General features: G+C 43.9%; 1 long non-coding RNA gene across 3 annotated transcripts in view; it reads right to left on the bottom strand.

The window, feature by feature from the left end:
• The window catches only part of LOC137538716 (uncharacterized), a 793,867-nt gene that overhangs the window by 152,926 nt on the left and 620,262 nt on the right, over nucleotides 1-20,679 (bottom strand). For all 3 annotated transcript variants that reach the window (XR_011024866.1, XR_011024867.1, XR_011024868.1), the window contains exon 5: nucleotides 193-255. This is a non-coding gene — a long non-coding RNA (uncharacterized lncRNA). The remainder of the gene's footprint in view (nucleotides 1-192; nucleotides 256-20,679) is intronic.

The raw sequence follows: 20,679 nt of genomic DNA on the forward strand, positions 1-20,679 counted from the left end.
ATAAATGGGAACGTCAGACGCCTTTGCGTATCGCCCACTATACACATTTGCGGAAGTGTGCACAGCAATGCATATAGAGTGAATGAGGCCTAAACCAGGCCCACAGTGTTTTGTGAAATAACACAGCTTAGTAAACGAAAAGACAGTGAAGCCTCCACATGGAAAATGAATACAAATCCACACAATACTTACATTGTTTTTGCAGATGAACGTGAAGCCCTCGGTGTGAATTTCAAGCGCACTAATTGATTCAATCTGTAAAGAAGAAAGTACATTAATCACTTGCAGTATGTTTACAGCTAGATATGATCAAAACATCCAACATAAAATAACTAAATGCTTGTTTCAGTATTTCACAATGAGGATAGATTGAGTTTACGTATGAAAGAAGAAAAACTGCTACATACTCTGCTAAAACTTCCCGCTTGGTTTGACCATAACACATAATAAAGGGTCATTGTGGTAATACAGGACACTCCAAATATACGACATAGAACGTGCAATCAGGCACTGCAGTATATCAAATGTATTCAAAATTGTTCAATGGTAGTTGCATAAGTCACAGATAGGATACAAGTGCAGCAGTGACATATATTGACATTTGATAAGGTTGGTGTCCTACCATGTCTGAGGTGGGTAGCGGTAATTGCAGGGCAAAAACTGGAAGCTTAACGGCCGTTTCGCACAGCAGTGTTTCTTCCGAGACTGATCGATCTGGATCAGTCTCAGAAGAAGCACAACCGTGCAAAACGGCAGTTAGGCTGCCCGTCACTGCTGCACTTGTATCCTTTCTGTGACTTATGCAACTACCATTGAACACAGCAACCACTATGCTATGCTTTACAAACCATTTGGATTTTGAATAAATTTGATATACTGCAGTGCCTGATTGCACGTTGTTCATACTTCAATGGTCCCATGCTATGCATCTATTGCTTTGCAGGCAGGAATCTGAACCGAGGTGATTAAGCTTGTGACCCGAACCTCTTGTTTATCACCTATATTTTACCCTCTGCTAATACAGAGACTGTGATCCTTATACTGCAGTGCCGGCTTACTGCATACTCCTTGACTTGATACCTCTGACATCACTAGACCCATGGCTTAGGTGTCTCATTGACCAGGAGAAAGAGGCTGCGGAGGATCAGTGGTGGAAGGCGAGTTGTAACTACTATGCCCGCTCCCCCAAGCTGTGCCCCCTCTCCCTGCAAAATTCACAGGATGCACCAGCGCCGTGAATTCAAGTCTGCAGCGGCATGCAGCTGACACTCGCTCCCGTTCGCATGTGCGCGCGCGCACCGCCATGACCGCCACTTAGCGGGGAGGTTAATGAATGGGAACGCAGCTCCCATTCATAAATCTAAGTCCCTGATTCAATGAATACCAGGGTCTACGAGATGCCAGCATTCATTGTATCTTCCTGTTGTTAAACTGCCACGCATTGCTTCCGATTCACGTGCTTACGTAGGTGAATCGGAAATAATGACTGAGGACATCTTGTGGCCAAATAGTAAATTACACCAAAATTCATTTTTATTTAATAAAAATCCCCACACTGACATTTATAATTAACTATTTCCCTTCCACACCCTCCCATAGTACCCAAACTTTTTTTCTTTATATATAGGGGAAAAAAAGTAGTTACCTTAGGGACTGAACTTTTTAAAATTAACGTCAAGGCAGTATATTACTATTAATTTTTAATTTATGGGCTTGTAATTGGTGATGGACGCAAAACTGAAAAAATGCACCTTTATTTCTCCAAAAAATATTGGCGCCATACATTGTACTAGGGAAATTTTTTAAACGTTGCAATAACCGGGACAAATGGGCAAATAAAATGTGTGGCTTTTATCCACAGTAGAATGTTTTATTTTAACACTATGATGGCCAAAAACTGAGAAATAATGCATTTTTTCAATTTTTTCTTATTATTCATGTTAAAGGGAGGGTTCACGGAGAAAAAAAAAAATAATCTACTAACCTGGGGCTTCCTCCAGCCTGTGGTAGGCAGGACGTGCCCTCGATGGTAGGCAGGACGTGCCCTCGACGCCGCTCCGTAGGCTCCCGGTCTTCTCCGGTGGCTCACCCGACCTGGCCAAGCCGGCTTCCAGGTCCGGCACTTGTGCGCTCCAATGTGCGTCTCACGCGGTCGTGCTACATCATTGGACGTCCTCCAGGCTGTACTGCGCAGGCACAGTAGTTCTGCGTCTGCGCAGTACAGCCTGGAGGACGTCCGATGACATCAGTGCGACCGCGTGAGATGCACGTTGGAGCGCACAAGAGCCCGACCTGGAAGCCGGCTTGGCCAGGTCGGGTGAGCCACTGGAGAAGACTGGGAGCCTCCGGAGCGGCGTCGAGGGCACGTCCTGCCTGCCACGGGCTGGAGGAAGCTCCAGGTAAGTGGGTTAGTATTTTTATTTTTTTTAAGTACTCCGTGGATCTTCCCTTAAAAATGCATTTAGGATAAAATAATTCTTAGCATACTGTACCTCCCAAAGAAAGCCTAATTGGTGGCAAGAAAAACAAGATATAGATCATTACGGTGTGATTAGTAGTGAAAGAAAGGGAGGAGCGCTGACAGGTGAAAATTGCTCTGGTCCACAAGGGGAAAAAACCCTCGGTCCTCGAGTGGTTAAATATATCCATATTTACACCGAGCTCTGTTGGCCAAGGGATCGGATACTGATCCCTTCCAGGTAACAGAGCAGCCACAATGCTGTTCATATGGGTCATCAGCCTCTGGTTGACATTACATGTGCTGTTAAGCAGGTGTGTGTGTGTGTGGGGGGGGGGGGTGAGGGACGACGATCACGTGCAATAGAGTGGTTTCTGGCAGACAGGGAGTGTTGAGTACAATGGTGTCTTGCAGTGCACGGACATTGCTAGAGATCAAACATAATGGATCCTTAGCGATCATCTTGCGGCAACTATTCACACCCGCTGAAATCAGAACGATTTATTGTTTGCAGTTCTTTACCCCGCCAATTTTGTCATCCCATGGATATGGGCCTTTAGTTAGTGAAAACAGCATTGAAGCCTGGTACACATCTTCAATTTTTATTTAATTTTACCACCCCTATGTAGTATGAGAGTTTCCCTACACAAACTATTCATAGTGTTCAAAATCTGTTGGATCTCCCACTATGTGAATGTGTTAACACTGGCCAATTATTGGCCAATCAAAACTGAGGATGTGAACCAGGCATTCTCCTTTGGAAACCTTTGCTCTCTACCATTTTCTTCTAAATACTCAAAGATCCACAGACTTTCCTTTTTAATTTAGCAGGGCAGGTTCTGTAGGTCAATGAAGAGAAGCACTGACTAGTGTTTTCCATGATTGTACAGAGAGACTGTTGCTGCAGTGTAGCTACTGAGAAATATTGTGTTTTCCTGGCTAAATATAACTGACACCATAATCCAACACAGCACAGACACATCAGCCACCCACCCAGCTCCTTCAAGTGCAGGACACGGTAAGATTTTATCCCAGTTGGTTCATAAGCCAGTATCTACCAATTATGTTGATTGGTAAAGTGCTGCATGTTGGGTTGTTCCTGCGTTATGAAATTCAAGCACATAATCTGCATATAACGCCATTTTCTTCACTAAGACTGACATTTTGCTGTTCTCTAAAACGTAACCATTTCCTTGCTGTCATACATGTTCTGGCATTAGTAGTTTCTTAGTGACACACCTAAATCAAGCCTGCAACCAACAAAGTAACGCCATAGTCGGAGGTTGGGGTTTGTATAGGAGTAGACAGAGCTATACAAACAGCATCAAAGGAGGATCCCAGGACTGATCTGGAGCAGCACACAGGGGAAACCCCATTCAAGACTCTTATGTGCTGCCTACCCATTATCTATTTGGCTTTTTGAGCAATAAACTTTATTACCTTTGGTAGACAGAGATAAGTGAAAATATATTCTTTTCACATACATTTTCATGAAAATAATGTAAAATTTGACTTTCGAGCAAAAATGCAACTGATAATCCTTTTGTAACACGTTTGTGATTTTTTTTTTTTGTAAATTTTTGCACTAAGCTAAACGATTTTCACAAATTTTCGTAATAAAAATAATCACTCTTTTGCATTTTTGCTAATTTTTACATCAGAGAAAAAATTATTTTCTTTGACCATATTGCAAAAATACAAGGCATTTTCACAAATATTTTCTCGAAATCGAAAATAGCATTTTCGATGCAAAAATGACTTGAGCAATCCACAAGCAATAGTGATGGAAGCGACCCCTTGTTTATGTTAATGTACAAAAATAAACAACTGGTGTTTTCATTGATGGATGGATGCAAAGGACGGCCATATATCCTTGCAAATAGTTACTGATCTGCTTTTGGCAGTTATGTGGTGAGCTGCAATCCCCTCAAAAGTGACCTTTCTTTCATTTACAAGATGGTGGAGGATTAAACCTGTTTAAGCACCCTGTCACTGCATGGAGTTGTGTTTACAAGCATGGAAGTTGAATATGCTACTGAACACTGCTAATGTTTAAAGAAAAAACAAAAAAAAACTTGACAGCTCCATGGTTCATGGTGGCAAGGTAGGTCATCATGAGTTTTATTTTAAGCAAATTAAACTCTAACACTGTGCACTGTTGCTTTAGAACAGGGGTAGGGAACCTATGGCTCGGGAGCCAGATGAGGCGCTTTTGATGGCTACATCTGGCTCATAGTTAGGGGTTAATTCACTAAGCTACACTGGTCAAGCAGCGCAGCTTAGTGTGACAGCGCAGCTTAGTGTGACAGCGCAAGTACAATTTTCAAACCTGCTGTTGCATGCACTACTAACTTACTCACACACAAAAAAAATAAAAAATTAACGGCCTCTCCAATTGTCCCACCCTGGACCATCAGGTCCAGTAGCTTTGTAGGATGAGATCCCAGCAGTTTCATTGGCCCAATAGGCTGTCTGTCACTTGACAAGCAGCCTATTGGGCCAAAGTGTAGGGATCTTGTCCTACAAAGTGAATCAACCCCCAAGTTAGCTAGCTAATCGTACAAGCTATTGGTCGGTATTTCTCCTGTCTGGCTCTCAGGAAAATTGCTGATGTTGCTGAAACCTAAGAGAAGCTGAAGACGTGTCTGACTCTTCCTCTGTCCAGAGGATCAACTGTATACGCATGTCCATGGCAACAGGGACGTGAGCCCCCTGCTAAGCATGCACACTGTCCCAGTTTGAAACATATTATATGGCTCTCACGGAATTACATTTTAAAATATGTGGCGTTTATGGCTCTCTCAGCCAAAAAGGTTCCTGACCCCTGCTTTAGAAAGTAGCAAGATTCTAAGGCATCTTTCATGAAAGCCTGAACTGCACACTTGTTGAACAGTTAAGCTGCCAATCTGCTGGCCATGAGCACCTTCCAACAACAAGTTAATGCAGCTAAAGGCAGCATTTGCATCCTTCTGTGTCAGCACTTGACAGTTGGTGCGGTTACCTGACAGCAAAAGAAATCACATCATGCAGTGACCGCCTCTCCATGGTCCATGCTGAGTGCCAGCAAGCCCCTGTCGGTACATGGGAGCAGCTAACAGAGGATGAATTCACTGCATTCAGACCCCCATCCAACAGGGGGATAGAAGTTGAGAATGAAGGTCTGACGAACCTGTAGCTCATCAAACACTGCAGAACTTCACTGCTTACTCCTTGCTTTGGCATAACATATTACAGCGGAATGCAGTTTAAAAAATTTCTCATTTCTTACTGACATCAAGTCTAAACATCGGGCATGCCTAGCAATATATGAGAAGAACAACAATATAAAAGGGGACCATTTGTCATATGGAATTTCATTTCTCACAGAACATCCGCAGCTTAGAAGTCAGTGCATCCATGAGAGCAGATGTTGGCACATGCTTGAGAGGATCTTGACAGAGGTAAAGCTCTACAGATTTTCTGAGATAGCGGGGAGCAAACACTTAAAATAAGTCTGAGACAAAGAAATGACAGGATCATCACGTTACATTAATGGTGGAAGGGAAAAGCCTGCAGACTGAGAAAAGAAAAGTGATATTCTGTCACTAAGAGACAGCTTTACAATTAAAAAGACATATTCCAACGGCAGGACTGTCTCTGAAGACGTTTTTGTTCCTTTATCTCACAAAGATTATCATTACGGTGAAATATACTTCCATTAACCTGCTGGAAAGACTAACAGCCTTCCACAGAATGTAATTCACCATTACTGACGTCATGCTTCAAAAATGGGGGAAAACGATTGAAATAAAGGCTAGAGCTGACCATGAATATCACAGGATAGCTAGATTTTTCAGTACAGTATGAATACCCATGCTTCTGTACAGTAGGGACATAGGCTACCCAGAGGCCTGTCACGGGGGTTCAATCACTGTGAGGCCTTAACAAGGGCTTTGTCACCAACCGCTCTGTCCAAGGGGCCATTGTCATCAAGGGATCCATCATCAGAATCAGAATCGCTTTTATTTCGCCAAGCACGACTGGGTCGTGCCCGGAATTGGGCTTGGCACATGAATACAGGGCATATACATAGAGACATACACATAGCTTCAACTCATAAACATATACATAACCATATACATAAACACATACATAACCATATACATACAAGTAGTAAAGAGGTCGGCACCACTCCAAGCATCAGGAAAAGCTCTTTTATTGCATCACCATTGTGGCTTAACAATTGTTAAGCCACAATGGTGATGCAATAAAAGAGCTTTTCCTGATGCTTGGAGTGGTGCCGACCTCTTTACTACTTGAATGCTTTGAGCACCTCAGTGGACGCAGAGGTGAGGGTCGAGGCACACTCATCTTCTTTCTGGTGTGGAGCTCCTCCTGACTACAGAGTGTATAACCATATACATACACATAAACAACGGTTTTCCATAACTAAGTGGGTTACAGGCAGAAAGTCTAAGGGTGGAAAGCATGAGCCGAGTTTATAGAGTTCAGCGAATTTACCGCTGAGGGGAAGAAGATGTTTTTGTGTCTGGTGGCCTTTGTAGAGATGGACCGGTACTTCAGATACCTTCGCCCCAAGGGGAGCTGTTTGAAAAACTGGTGGCCAGGGTGAGAGGGATCCTTGGCAATCTTCAATGCTCTGGAGCGTAGTCTGGCATTGTAGAGGAAGTCTAGGGCAGGGAGTGAGTTCCCAATGATCCTTTCCGCTGACCTGATGACCCTCTGTAGTTTGCGTCTGTCGCTTTCGGTGGAGCCGGCATACCAGACAAGGATGGAAGAACAGAGGACGGATTCGATGGTTGCGGTATAGAAGCTTGTCAGGAGTTTTTGGGACATGCCAAACTTCTTCAGTTGGCGGAGGAAGTAAAGCCTCTGCTGGGCTTTCCTCTGGGTGAAGACAGTGTTTGCCTCCCACTTCAGGGTGTTGGAGATGGTGGTGCCCAGGAGACGGACACAGGGCACTTTTTCCACCAACATCCCCCCAATGTGCAGTGGAGGTGGGGTGGAGGCATGCTTCCTAAAGTCAATGATAATCTCAACGGTTTTTGCAGTGTTGAGGACCAGCTTGTTTTCCCTGCACCAGTGGCAAATCCTGTCGACCTGATGGCGGTACTCCTGTTCGTCATTGTTGGAGATCAGGCCGACTATGGTGGTGTCGTCTGCAAATTTGATTACCTTGACCGAATTTGCCAAGGACCTGCAATTGTTCGTGTAAAGTGAGAACAGGAATGGTGACAAAACGCAGCCTTGTGGGGCCCCTGTGTTGGTGGTGTTTGGTTGCGAGAAGGTGGGGCCCAGCTTGACAACCTGCGATCTGTTTGTGAGAAAGTCCTTGATCCACAGTTAAAGTGTGGGGTGGACCCCGAGCTCAGCCAGATTCTCTTGTAGTATTTGAGGGCTGATGGTGTTAAGTGCCGAGCTGAAGTGGAGGAGAAAGACCCTGGCATATGAGTTTGGTTTGTCAAGGTGGTTGTTAACAAGCTCCAGACAGATGTTAATGGCATCGTCGGTCGACCTATTTGCCCTATAAGCAAATTGATACGGGTCTAGCTGGGCTTCCGTTTTGTGTTTAAGGAGGGGCAGGACAGCTTTTTCAAAAGATTTCATTATGACCGATGTGAGAGCAACAGGCCTGAAGTTGTTGAGGTCGGACGCACCCTGCTTTTTGGGAAGAGGGATGATGGTGGACCTCTTGAAGCATGCCGGTACTTTGCTACTCTCCAGGGACTTGTTGAAGATGGAGGAAAGGATAGGAGCAAGCTGCTGTGCGCACATTTTCAGGCAGGCTGGCGACACTCCGTCGGGGCCCGAGGCTTTCCTGGCATTTAGTCTGGACAGGTGGCATGCCACGTCTGACTCATTTACGGCCGGTGGAGGCGAGTTTCGGCATGGTGGTACTGAGGCCTGGGGTGACGTGAAGGTAGCCCGTAGCTTCGGAGACCCCCCGGAAGCCTCCTTCTCCTCGAACCTGCAGTAGAAGCCGCTGAGATTTTCCGCCAGCTCAGTGCTGGGAGGTGCGTTTTGGGGGGGGGGGAGCTTGTAGTTTGGCGGCAGCTTTAAGCCCTCGCCAAACAGCTTGTGAGTCATTCGAGGAGAGGTCCCTTTTCAGATTATCTGCGTAGCCCTTTTTTGCAGCTTTCAGTTCCCTGTCCAGATTGTTCCTTGCCCTCCTGTATTCCTCCTGGTTCCCAGTCTTGTGTGCGGCTTCCTTGTTTCTGCGCAGTTACCGAAGTTTCTTGGAGAACCATGGTTTGTCATTGGGGTAGAGTTTGTGAGTTTTTGTTGGGATACAGGAGTCCTCGCAGAATCTGATGTACGAGCTCACGTTGTCTGCCCACTCATCCAGGTTTGGTGCTTCCAGGGTCTTCCAGTCTGTACAATCGAAGCAGGCTTGGAGTTGTTGCTTGGCCCCACTTGACCACACTTTGGTAGATTCAAGGACAGGTTTTGCAGTTTCCAAGCGCCTCCTGTAAATGGGAATAAGGTGGATGAGGCAGTGGTCGGATGAGCCTAGTGCTGCCCATGAGGTGGCTTTGTATGCGTCCCTCAAGACCGTGTAGCAGTGGTCCAGAGTGTTCACGTTTCTAGTGGGGCAGGTGATGTGCTGATGGAAGCACGGGAGCTCTTGGCGAAGGTTGGCCCTGTTAAAGTCTCCTAGGATGATGAACAATAAGTCCGGCAAGGACGACTCCCATTTGGCGTCCATGTCGCTGAGATCGTGCAGGCATCATTACTTGCGTATCATCTGTATGATTTTTAAAATTGATGATGTTTATAAATGTCCATTTTGCCTTAAAGGGAACAATAACTGAGAGGGATATGGATGTTTCCTTTTAAACAATACCAGTTGCCTGGCAGTCCTGCTGATCTCTTTTGCTGCAGTAGTGGCTGAATCACACACCTGAAACAAGCATGCAGCTAATCCAGTCTGACTTCAGTCAGAGCACCTGATCTGCATGCCTGTTTAGGGGCTGTGGCTAAAAGTATTTGAGACACAGGTTCAGCAGGGATGTCAGGTAACTGGTATTATTTTTAAAGGAAAAATCCATATACTTCTCAGTTTAGGTTCCCTTTAAAGGGGCACTATGGTGAAAAATTGTAAATTTAAATTATGTAGAAACATAGACAAATAAGAAGCATGTTTTTTCCAGAGTAAAATGAGCCATACATTACTTTTCTCCTATGGTGCTGCCACTTACAGCAGGTAGTAGAAATCTGACAGAAGCAACAGGTTTTGGGTTAGTCTATCTCTTCATAGGGGATTCTCAGCAAGGCTTTTATTCTTTATAAAGATATTCCCTAAAAAGGATTTAAACAATGATGTTGCTCAGCTTCCCTGCTCGCTACACAGTTTTTTGGCACTTGGACAGAGCAACTGCTATTCACTAAGTGATTTTGAAAATAAATGAATCCCTAAGAATCCCCCATGAAGAGATAGACTAGTCCAAAACCTGTCGCTTCTGTCAGATTTCTACTACCTACTATAAGTGACAGCAACATAGGAGAAAAGTAATTTATGGCTCATTTTACTCTGGAAAACATGTACTTCTTATTTATACATGTTTGCACATGTTTTAAATGTTGCAATTTTTTGCCATAGTGCCCCTTTAAGTGGTTACATTTGAATTAAATCTATATCTTGATGTGTGACACTGTGGCATGAGGGGCACTGATTCTTGTGGCCAAGTACTGTGTAGCTAAAGGGAATGTGAAACCGTGGCATGTCTATATCATTTAACCTAAGTTCAGGCTTAATATTTTGACTAACTTACAATCTGTTGTAGACTCAACCATGCTTTAGCAGTGTTCCCCAACCCAGTTCTCAAGGCCTACCAACAGTGCGTGTTTTGTGGAAATCCACAGAGGTAGTTAATCAGCTCTGCTGAGACACTAATTAATGACCCCACCTGTGCATGTGTGTGGTTTTCTGCAAAACAGGCACTGTTGGTGGGCCTTGAGGACAGGATTGGGGAACACGGCACTTCTCTATATGCTCCACACAGTTACTCTTTTATTGGTGAACAGAGGGTATTATCGTATCCTATAGAAATTCAATTAGTTTGTGTTTGTTTTTTTTTGTTTTTTTTTTGGGGGGGGGGGGGGGGTGTCTGGTTATCTATAAGAAATTTAGTTTACAGTATATGATTAAGTAATTGACATTTCCCAGAAAAAGAGCTAATTCTGGGGCCAATAGTATAGCAATAGTGGTTGCAGAGGCTGAAACTGTACCCAGGTCACCATTTAAGAATGCCTGCTTCATTGCTTCAGCGGTAATCATTGAAACATTGTTCAGCACCGTTCACCATTTCTATCCATCAGAAGCAGAGCCTGGAGGGTGGACAGTGCTGAAGGACTGTAACATAAAATTCTGCACAAGGACAAAGTGCCCGCTCTTTGTAGGCGCAGCTCCTATAGCGGATGTCCCCTGCTATCATAGCAGGCATCCTTTTGAATAGGATGCGTCCAACTTTAAGGTTAGGCCCCTCCAGAGGAGGGTTAATGTTAGGTGCCAACCAGTGGATGGTTGTTTGTGAGAGTAGGGAGAGGTTAGGTCATAGTAAAATATTAGTACATATTACCGATATTTTACTGTATGAATGAAGTAGCAGTAGAATATCGGTAAATTTACTAGGGTTAAGCATCAGTTGGGGGGGTTGGTTAGGCGTTTTGTGGCAGTGGGTTAGGGTTAGGCATCGGTAGAAGAAGGGCTTGTGTGAGAGTGGGTTAGAGTTAGGCATGAATATGAAAACATTTTGCGGTGGGGGGCTTTGTTAGGGTTAGTAGAGGGAGGGCTTTTTGTGAAAACCGGTTAGAGGTTAGTAAAATATCAGTAAAACTTACTGTTATCGGAATTAAGTAGTAATTACACTTCTTAAAGTTGTATCACTCAAACATGAAAGAAATAACAAAGACCATAGCGTGATACTGTCTTATAGTAGTGCCGCTTCCCTTAACACCAAGTGCTGTTAGAAAAACATTACTCATGTGTCCACCACAAATCACCAGGTTACACAGGTCCTCACCATGTGCTGTCGCTGCCAGCCACAGACAGCAACAATAACACCTCCAAACTCTGAATGCACACTCTCCCCAGTGCTTCTAGATGGCCCTCAAGGAATCATATGTGGCCTCTCACCTTCTACTGTGCTGCCCAAGTTATAAGACAGCAAATGCGCTTAAACTCCCAACGGATCTTTCACAACCACTTCTTTAGCAGATAGAACTCCAATGACCAGAAGCTTCACATCAGCCTATTAACTGAAAGGCTCCACATAGCGTAAAACCATTCACTTTATTGCAGTAAATATAAAAGTGCACTCACAATTTCTCCATAAAATCAAGCATATCATATAAAATCCTCCACGCCAGCTCCGTCCGCCCGTAGCTCCGCCCTACGCGTTTCGTGCATGTGCACTCATCAGGATGGAAATGGTTGTGCGTGAAAATCCCAGTAACTGAGTAGATTGGGAAATACTCAGAACGGCCCGTCTTGCACAAACAACCATGCCACGCACAAAATTGCTTAAATCACCTTTCTTTCCCATTCTGACATTCAGTTTGGAGTTCAGGAGACTGTCTTGACCAGGACCACACCCCTAAATGCATTGAAGCAACTGCCATGTGATTGGTTGATTAGGTAATAGCATTAATGAAAAAAATGAACAGGCGTTCCTAATAATTATTTAGGTGAGTGTATATCAGTAATTTTACAGATGTTTCACTAGCCACTTTCACCGGCCCTCAAATGATCAAGGCGCCCTTTTTTAATAAACACCCTCTAGCTACCTTCCATGGCTTTCTATGGATCTACAATAATGTATGTTCTTGTTTATCCAAAATTCCTGTCTGGTTTAGGCTACTTCTCTTCCTTATGAAATGGTGCTTCCTATTGGACCCGGTTCCTGGCTGCTCTGGGTCACACCTGCATCTGCCATCACCAGTGAGTGACAGTGGGGAGAGTCAGAAGGAAATAACCTGGTGTCATACTGTAATGTTCCATGCCCATAATCAGGGCCTCTAGAAAAAATAAATAACCGCTTCTCCTCCTGGGGTCAGCCTTGTGTCATATGCTAGAGGCACAAAACACACCCGGTATTTGTGACTGGAGCATTCAAATTCTGCTTTCACCACACACAAAAATGAATGGCTCCTATTCATTATCAGACAGAGATTTTACATTACAGAATTTGTAATCTTAATCAGTACCCTCCATAAGCAATGTAGAAGCTACTATTTAGGTGTTTGCAGCAAAGCAATTAGCAATCCTAATTAAGCGGCAGCTTCTTTGACTTTCTTAAATCCAGTACGTTACACAAACCCCCTACCTAACTTCATTAGCGCTGGGAATCCAAGACATGTAAGAGAAGATGGCAGCACGGTTTTGCACATCGATAAAAATAATCTTGCTATAAAACACTTTTCCTTTCTAATGAAACATGCCATAAAATGACTTCGCTAAAGAAAATTCCACAGCAAATAATGCCGGTGATGTACACACTGCACTCTCCAAATGATATTACTCTAATGAAGCATGTCTCATTTAAAAGAATAACACAGTGACAGAGCAAATGCCATTCCACAAAGCACAAAGCTACTCAAAGAACAGCAGCTGTAACATAAAGATTGTATAATTACCATGCTGAAGTAAACCTAAGCTGTCAGAAAAGCTGTTTTCACCATATATCTACTACTCTTACAAGATTGCTCAATAAATATTGGCATTGCCCTGCTGACATTACACATCAGCTACATTCTGACTAAATACGCAGATTTTACATTTCCCTAAAGTGATATTCTACAATCATTTAAAAAATATATGTATGGCATATCAGTGCAAGCAATTTTATGATAAAAGTAAAAATGACATCTTTGTAGTTTGCAGCCTGCTATGAATGTATACAAGGTCCTGCAAGCTCAAACATCAATTATGTTCCAGTCAAGTCCAGTGAAATCTGTACTTCTTGTCATCTTTCCAGAAGTGCATCCGAGTAGCTCCCACATTCCTGTACATTAAAGAGGTACTGTGGCGAAAAATTGTAAAATTTAAAATATGTGCAAACATATACAGATAAGTAGTACGTATTTTCCAGAGTAAAATGAGCCATAAATTACTTTTCTACTATGTTGCTGTCACTTACGGTAGGTAGTAGAAATCGGACAGAAGCGACAGGTTTTGAACTAGTCCGAGATTTGTTTATTTTTAAACAAACTTTGAGATAGAAGAAAGGAGGGGTGTGACCTGATTGAGTACAAACAAGTGTTCATTCAAAATAAACAAAACTTTATTAAAGGGAAGGTTCAGGGACTAGCTAAAAAAAATAAAAATCCATTTCCACTTACCTGGGGCTTCCTCCAGCCCGTGGCTGGCAGGAGGTGCCCTCGGCGCCGCTCCGCAGGCTCCCGGTGGTCTCCGGTGGCCGACCCGACCTGGCCAGGCCGGCGGCCAGGCCGGGCCTCTTCTGCGCTCCATGGTGCGTTCCACGCCGGCGCGCTGACGTCATCGGACGTCCTCCGGGCTGTACTGCGCAGGCTCAGTAGTTCTGAGCCTGCGCAGTACAACCCGGAGGACGTCCGATGACGTCAGCGCGCCGGCGTGGAACGCACCATGGAGCGCAGAAGAGGCCCGACCTGGCCGCCGGCCTGGCCAGGTCGGGTCGGCCACCGGGAGCCTGCGGAGCGGCGCCGAGGGCACCTCCTGCCTGCCATGGGCTGGAGGAAGCCCCAGGTAAGTGGAAATGGATTTTTATTTTTTTTTAGCTAGTTCCTGAACCTTCCCTTTAAACATGCTCATTGTTAAAAGATCAACAATAAAATTCCACCATGGTACCCCACCACCCCTCTACAACCGGGCCCACTGTTCCCCAGAACCCAAACCCTCCCACTCTTACACTCCTAACCACTAGTGTATCTAATGGATCATGTGCACACGATAGATTGATGTGGCTGCGCAGCCTCTGGTCAAAAACCCGTAAAAAAGGGGGGAGGGGGAGGAAAGAGGAGCAAAAAAGGGGGCGGAAGCAGGTAAGTCCACCCAGTGATTTAGATAATCATTAACCACTTGATGACCCCCCCTTTACCCCCCCCCCCCCTTAAGGACCAGCGTGGTTTTTAGTGATCTGTGCTGGGTGGGCTCTACAGCCCCCAGCACAGATCAGGGTGCAGGCAGAGAGATCAGATTGCCCCCCTTTTTTCCCCCCTATGGGGATGATGTGCAGGGGGGGTCTGATCTCTTCTGCCTGCGTGTGGCTGGCGGGGGGGCACCTCAAAGCCCCCCTCCGTGGCGAAATTCCCCCCTCCCTCTCCTACCTGCTCCCCCCCGGTGATCGAGGCTGCACAGGACGCTATCCGTCCTGTGCAGCCAGTGACAGGACGTTCCCTGTCACATGGCGCCGATCCCCGGCCGCTGATTGGCCGGGGATCGCCGATCTGCCTTACGTCGCTGCTGCGCAGCAGCGCCGTACAAATGTAAACAAAGCGGATTATTTCCGCTTGTGTTTACATTTAGCCTGCGAGCCGCCATCGGCGGCCCGCAGGCTATTCACGGAGCCCCCCACCGTGATTTGACAGGAAGCAGCCGCTCGCGCGAGTGGCTGCTTCCTGATTAATCAGCCTGCAGCTGGCGACGCAGTACTGCGTCGCTGGTCCTGCAGCTGCCACTTTGCCGACGCACGGTATAAGCGTGCGGTCGGCAAGTGGTTAATGACAAAGTTCAACTTGAAAAAATTGAAGTGTTGCTCATAAACGTGCTCATTGATAATTACTGAATCTTTGCTCCAACCCACATAGGATTCTGCATATAGGTTCATGCACATAGGCCTTTGACATAGCAAAGCAACTCTCCCACGTCTTTACCAGCTTGAATAGCCAACTCAGTATAGCCACTTCAAGAAGCAAACCTGTTGGAGCCCACAATGTGTGAGGATCAGTCAGTCAAGTTGCAGCAAAGCTTGTAAAGCAGAAGTTCAGCATGCATAGGTATGGCAAAAAAGACTGGTTTATGGCAGGCAAGGCATTTGCAAAGCAGTCAGTCTGGTAAGATGGCAGCCCAAATGCATATATTCACAGCTTATCAGCAAATGCGGTGGATGAAGTTTGGCAAAGCAGTGCCCACTGGGCTCTTACTGTATCCTCCAATGGATGCATCCGATGGCTTGTAATGTGGCTCGATCTGGGAGGGCTTCGTGGAGTGCTGCCATGCAAAGGGATGTGGTTGCGTGGAGAGGGAGACCAGAGGCCTGGGTCAAGCGGCACGGGAGAGCGGGGAAGGCACCATCATGGTGGAGGACGGCGTCCTCGATCGATTTCGCCGGACTCTGCCGGCTTCTTCAGGAGGCGTGCCCAGCAATGGACGGCATCGCGGCTAAGTGCGAGCCGCCGTCCAACCAGGCCGCCGAACGTGGCATCACCCGCCCCCACCCCAGGGCCGAAAGCGAGCGGGGGGGCGGGGCAGGCAGACACCACGGGCGCGCCCAATAGCTCAACAATATTATCTAAACTCCCCACGTTACTTAATGTGGAGAGGTGCGTCCAAGCGCACAGCCCACAAAAATGGGGAAGTGCCTACAGGCACTATGTACAAATATCTTAGACTAATTCAAAAACCGCGCGGAAAAGTACGTATTAGTACGAGTAGTACGTATTTTCCAGAGTAAAATGAGCCATAAATTACTTTTCTCCTATGTTGCTGTCACTTACGGTAGGTAGTAGAAATCTGACAGAAGCGACAGGTTTTGGACTAGTCCGAGATTTGTTTATTTTTAAAAGCACTTAGTGAATGTCAGTTGCTCTGTCCAACTGCCAAAAAACTGTGTACCGAGCAGGGAAGCTGGCCAGCATCATTGTTTAAAACCTTTTTAGGGAATATCTTTATAAAGAATAAAAGCCTTGCTGAGAATCCCCTATGAAAAAAATGGACTAGTCCAAATCCTGTCACTTCTGTCAGATTTCTACTAACTAGTGTAAAGTGTCAGCAACATAGGAGAAAAGTAATTTATGGCTCATTTTAATCTGGAAAAAATGTACTTTTTTTTTAGGTATTTGTATTTGTTTGCACATCTTTCAAATTTACAATTTTTTGCCATAGTGCCCCTTTAAGTGTGTAGCTAAACAAAGCAGGAAGTATTGCAGCTCTAGATGAATAATGGCCTGCAGTAATGGGCCAACTAACAGAACCACTAAATGATAAATCAAAGTAAGGCTTTCCATGGATCTAAAATGTATTATGAGAGATGGGTAAAAAAGGTCTTATTTTTAATAACGTACAGTATTAATGTACAGTATTTGTTTGGAGGTTGTTTTGTTTTTTGCTTTAATGATGAGAGCATTACAGTTTGTTCTCTAAAAAAACATGCTGAAGCATGATATGTGTGTTCCCTTGTAAAAAAGTTCAGATCCCAAAAACACCTTGCATCTAATTTTTGATGCATGAAATGACTTCTAGCTGTGCTAAATAGTGTAGGATAGTGAATGCTGCATTTTTATTAGACTATTGCTCTCCCTTTTGACAACATTGGTTGCTTTTCTTCTAGTTTGTGTGAATTTCTGCTGTGCGCATGAAGTTTGTAAAGCAAAGAGTTAGTTTGGGGGTGTATTTCAATCGGTTGTTGTTTAGTTGCTATTCAGCTGAGTCTGACTCTTTACGACTCCTTGGACCACAGCCTGCCAGGCCCCTCTATCCTCTACTGCCTCTCACAGCTTGCCCAAGCTTATGTTAGTTGCTTCCATGGTACTATCTAGCCATCTCATACTCTGCTATCCCCATCTTTCCCAGCATCAGGGTCTTCTCTAATGAATCCTGCTTTCTCATTATGGCCATATGCAATTAACTTTTTCTCCTGAGTTTTCTCCTAGGTGATAATTTTTCAACTTCTTTTTAAACATTTTTTTAAGAACTTTGCAATTGAAAAAGTGCTAAAAAAAAAGGGAGTGAAAAATTACTCTCAAAAATATTAATTGACAAGGCATGAAAATATCTCCTAGAAGAAAATCCAGGAGAAAAAGTTAATTGCATATGGGCCTATGTGTCCAAAGTATTTCAGCTTCAGCATTGCTTCTTCCAATGAAAAGTCAATGTTAATTTATTAAGGATTGACTTATTGGATCTTCTGGCAGTCCAAGAGACTCTCAGAAGTCTTCTGCAGGACCCCAATTCAAAGGCATCAATTCTTCGGCACTCAAATTTCTTTATGGTCCTAATGGTATTGTACTTAAGATATTTTATCAAGCCACACTATTTTAGAACCTGCCTTTCTCTATTTGAGGAACCACTCCAACTCACACAGAAATATAAATTAGGGTCATCCTCATGGCCACTGATCCTCTGAAATGACTGGGATGCCGGCAACCCCCAAATGACCAAAAGCCCTCACACTGGAATACTGGAATATTCCCCTGTGACCTCACATTGGACCAGACACATAAAACAATAGAAATAATTAGTGGCAAATAAATCAAATAAACCCTTTCACAAACATTCCAGTGTTGTATTTCTTTCTTTTACCCTAAATCCGTAGTTAGGATGCTTTTCCCAATCACAGGTCCTCTTTTTGAAAAACTGCAGTTTTCCTAAACTAGGCTCATTGTCCATATTGATTTTTACCCCATTTATATTGTGTATTGCTTCAATATTACACACCTATGTTTTTACAATGCAAAAGATGATAATGGTGCTTTTCTAGAATATTAATAATACCATTTGATAAATCATAGCCTAACGTTTCCTCCATGGTAAGCTTGACTATCAACGTTTTTATCAAATAAAGTTAGAAATTAGAATACAGCAACTATATATGAAAGAAGGTTTTAATCTTTGCAGCAAACACTAACAATTTGAGTTTCTTTGTATAAATTCTACTGGGAAATGTTTTCATTCAGTTTGTGATTATAAGGACATAAACTAACATCTTTTGATGCAGTACAGTCAGAACTATTCATAAAGCACTCCCGACAGTTGTAATACAAATGCTTTAATTTCCTTGCAGCTCTTATGTGATTCTAGCTACATAATATACACACAGGATACTTATAAATATAGAACGCATAATAAATACATAAATATTCAGATGAAGTACAACCGCTGTATATCATGTTGCAATGAGCTGTGGTGATATGATTCTAGCAGTGATATGAAGTACCGGAGGGATGAATAGGCCACAAGGTCACACAAGACATATTGTTCTCCAGATCTGCCATGTCCCTCTGCTTATGAAGGCTTTGATCACACTCTGAGGCAGGGTTTACGCTTGTCCACGTAAAACTGACATGCAAATATCCACTGACATCCATTGCATGCACAGTGATTGCGTTTTTGTATGTGAACTGTTATAAATGCAGAAACATTGGATGTAACAGGTGCTAGATGTTTGCAAGGTGATTTGGCAGTGGTTATGAGATGAATAAACCAGGAATTTTAGCCACTCTGCAGCAATACTTCTGCCACTATCCTCGAAATGGTCGCTGCAGCACATATGCACACACATACTGGGGAAGCATGCTGCACTCCAAACGTTGCCTGTCCCGGATTTATGAAAGTTCTAAACCACATTATTGCATGTATGCAGGGCCGGGCAGAGGCAGAGGCAAGAGAGGCTCCAGTCTCAGGGCGCAGTGTAGGAGAGGGCACACAATTCACTCAGCTATCATTCCCCCATTGTGTTTGAATCGGAGAGAAATAAGAAAATGGGATACATGGCAGGCCTGATAGCAACTAGCATGTTCATGGTGTAAGCTTTTTAGGCTGTTAAAGCCTTGGTCAGGGGTAACTTAGCCTAGAAGGCCGAACAATGCAACTCTTAACATTCCATCTTAAGATGTACCTCATTAATGAGATTTTTTTTAATTATAAAGTAATAATTATGATATCCTAACAGATGTGCACCATTATAGGTTGGCAGAGCAAATTTCACATTTCCCAGTTTCACACATAGGTTTGCTGTTTCAGGTGACAGTCTGATGTCTATATGGGCATCCCAGTACCCCTCTTATATATCAGTGAATAGGCATTGGCTAGGTTAAACCTTTTAAGGCCATTTGCCTTGTACTCGCCTGTAGTAGAAAGTCTCCTGTTTCTCATCTCCCACCCCACTTCATAAGGCCCTCTTTAACAGAGGAGGCTGGGAATTCACTGCAAATCAGTTACTACTAATCGATTTAGACCGGGAATCAAACCAAATTACGACTGGGAAGCCATGTTGGGGCATCAAACTTTGGCAGAATCGATCACAGTGATCAAATCTACTGGGGAAAATGGAGTATATGGATAGTATATGGATCCTGATTGTTTTGAAAACAATGTGTGTCTCAGTGCAGACCAAATACTATTCAAACACAAATGAATGTCTATTTAATGCAAACCGTACCTATTGTAACAAACAAGGCACACAAAGCCAATGACGCATATGATTTAATGAGTTTATTGGCTAACAAAAATGAGAGGCTCTCTAATACTTGCAGCAAAACTAAGGTTCTTGCCTGTATACGTCAATCTAACAATCAAGGCTTATCGGAGTATACACCAGTCAACCAAAACATTACCACCACTGAGAGGTGACATCAATAGCATTGATTTCCTCATTACAATGGCATGTATATTAGGTAGAAAATGAACAGGCAGTTCTTGAACATGATGTATTGGAAGCAAGTAAAATGGGCAAATATAAGGATCTAAGCCACTTTACAAAGGGGCAAATTATGATGGGCTAGATAACAGAGTCAGAATCTCTGAAATGACAGGTATGGTGGGATGTTCCCATCATGCAATGCTTAGAACATATTAAAGAGGAACGCCAATAAAAATAATGTAATAAAAAATGGCTTAATTTTTACAATAATTATGTTTAAATGATTTAGGCAGTGATTGCCCATTGTAAAAACTTTCCTCTCCCTGATTTACCGCCTGACATTTATCACATGGTGACATTTTTACAGCTGGCAGGTGATGTTGCTTGCTTTTTTGGCAGTTGAAAACAGCTGTTATTTCTCACAACGCAACAAGGCTCTCACAGTGTGATGTCAGTACCTCAGTGCTGTGAGGTGCTGACATCACACTGTGGGAGGGGCTTCACCTCAATATCAGCCATACAGATCTGTTTGAGAAAAGGAACAGAATTCTCATGGAAAAGAGGGTATCAGCTACTGATTGGGATGAAGTTCAATTCTTGGTTACAGTTTCTCTTTAAAGTGGTTAAAGAAGAACACCTGGTGAACCAGTAACAAGATTACTG

Source organism: Hyperolius riggenbachi, chromosome 11 (genome assembly GCF_040937935.1).
Source record: "Hyperolius riggenbachi isolate aHypRig1 chromosome 11, aHypRig1.pri, whole genome shotgun sequence".
In the NCBI taxonomy this organism is placed as follows: Eukaryota; Metazoa; Chordata; class Amphibia; order Anura; family Hyperoliidae; genus Hyperolius; species Hyperolius riggenbachi.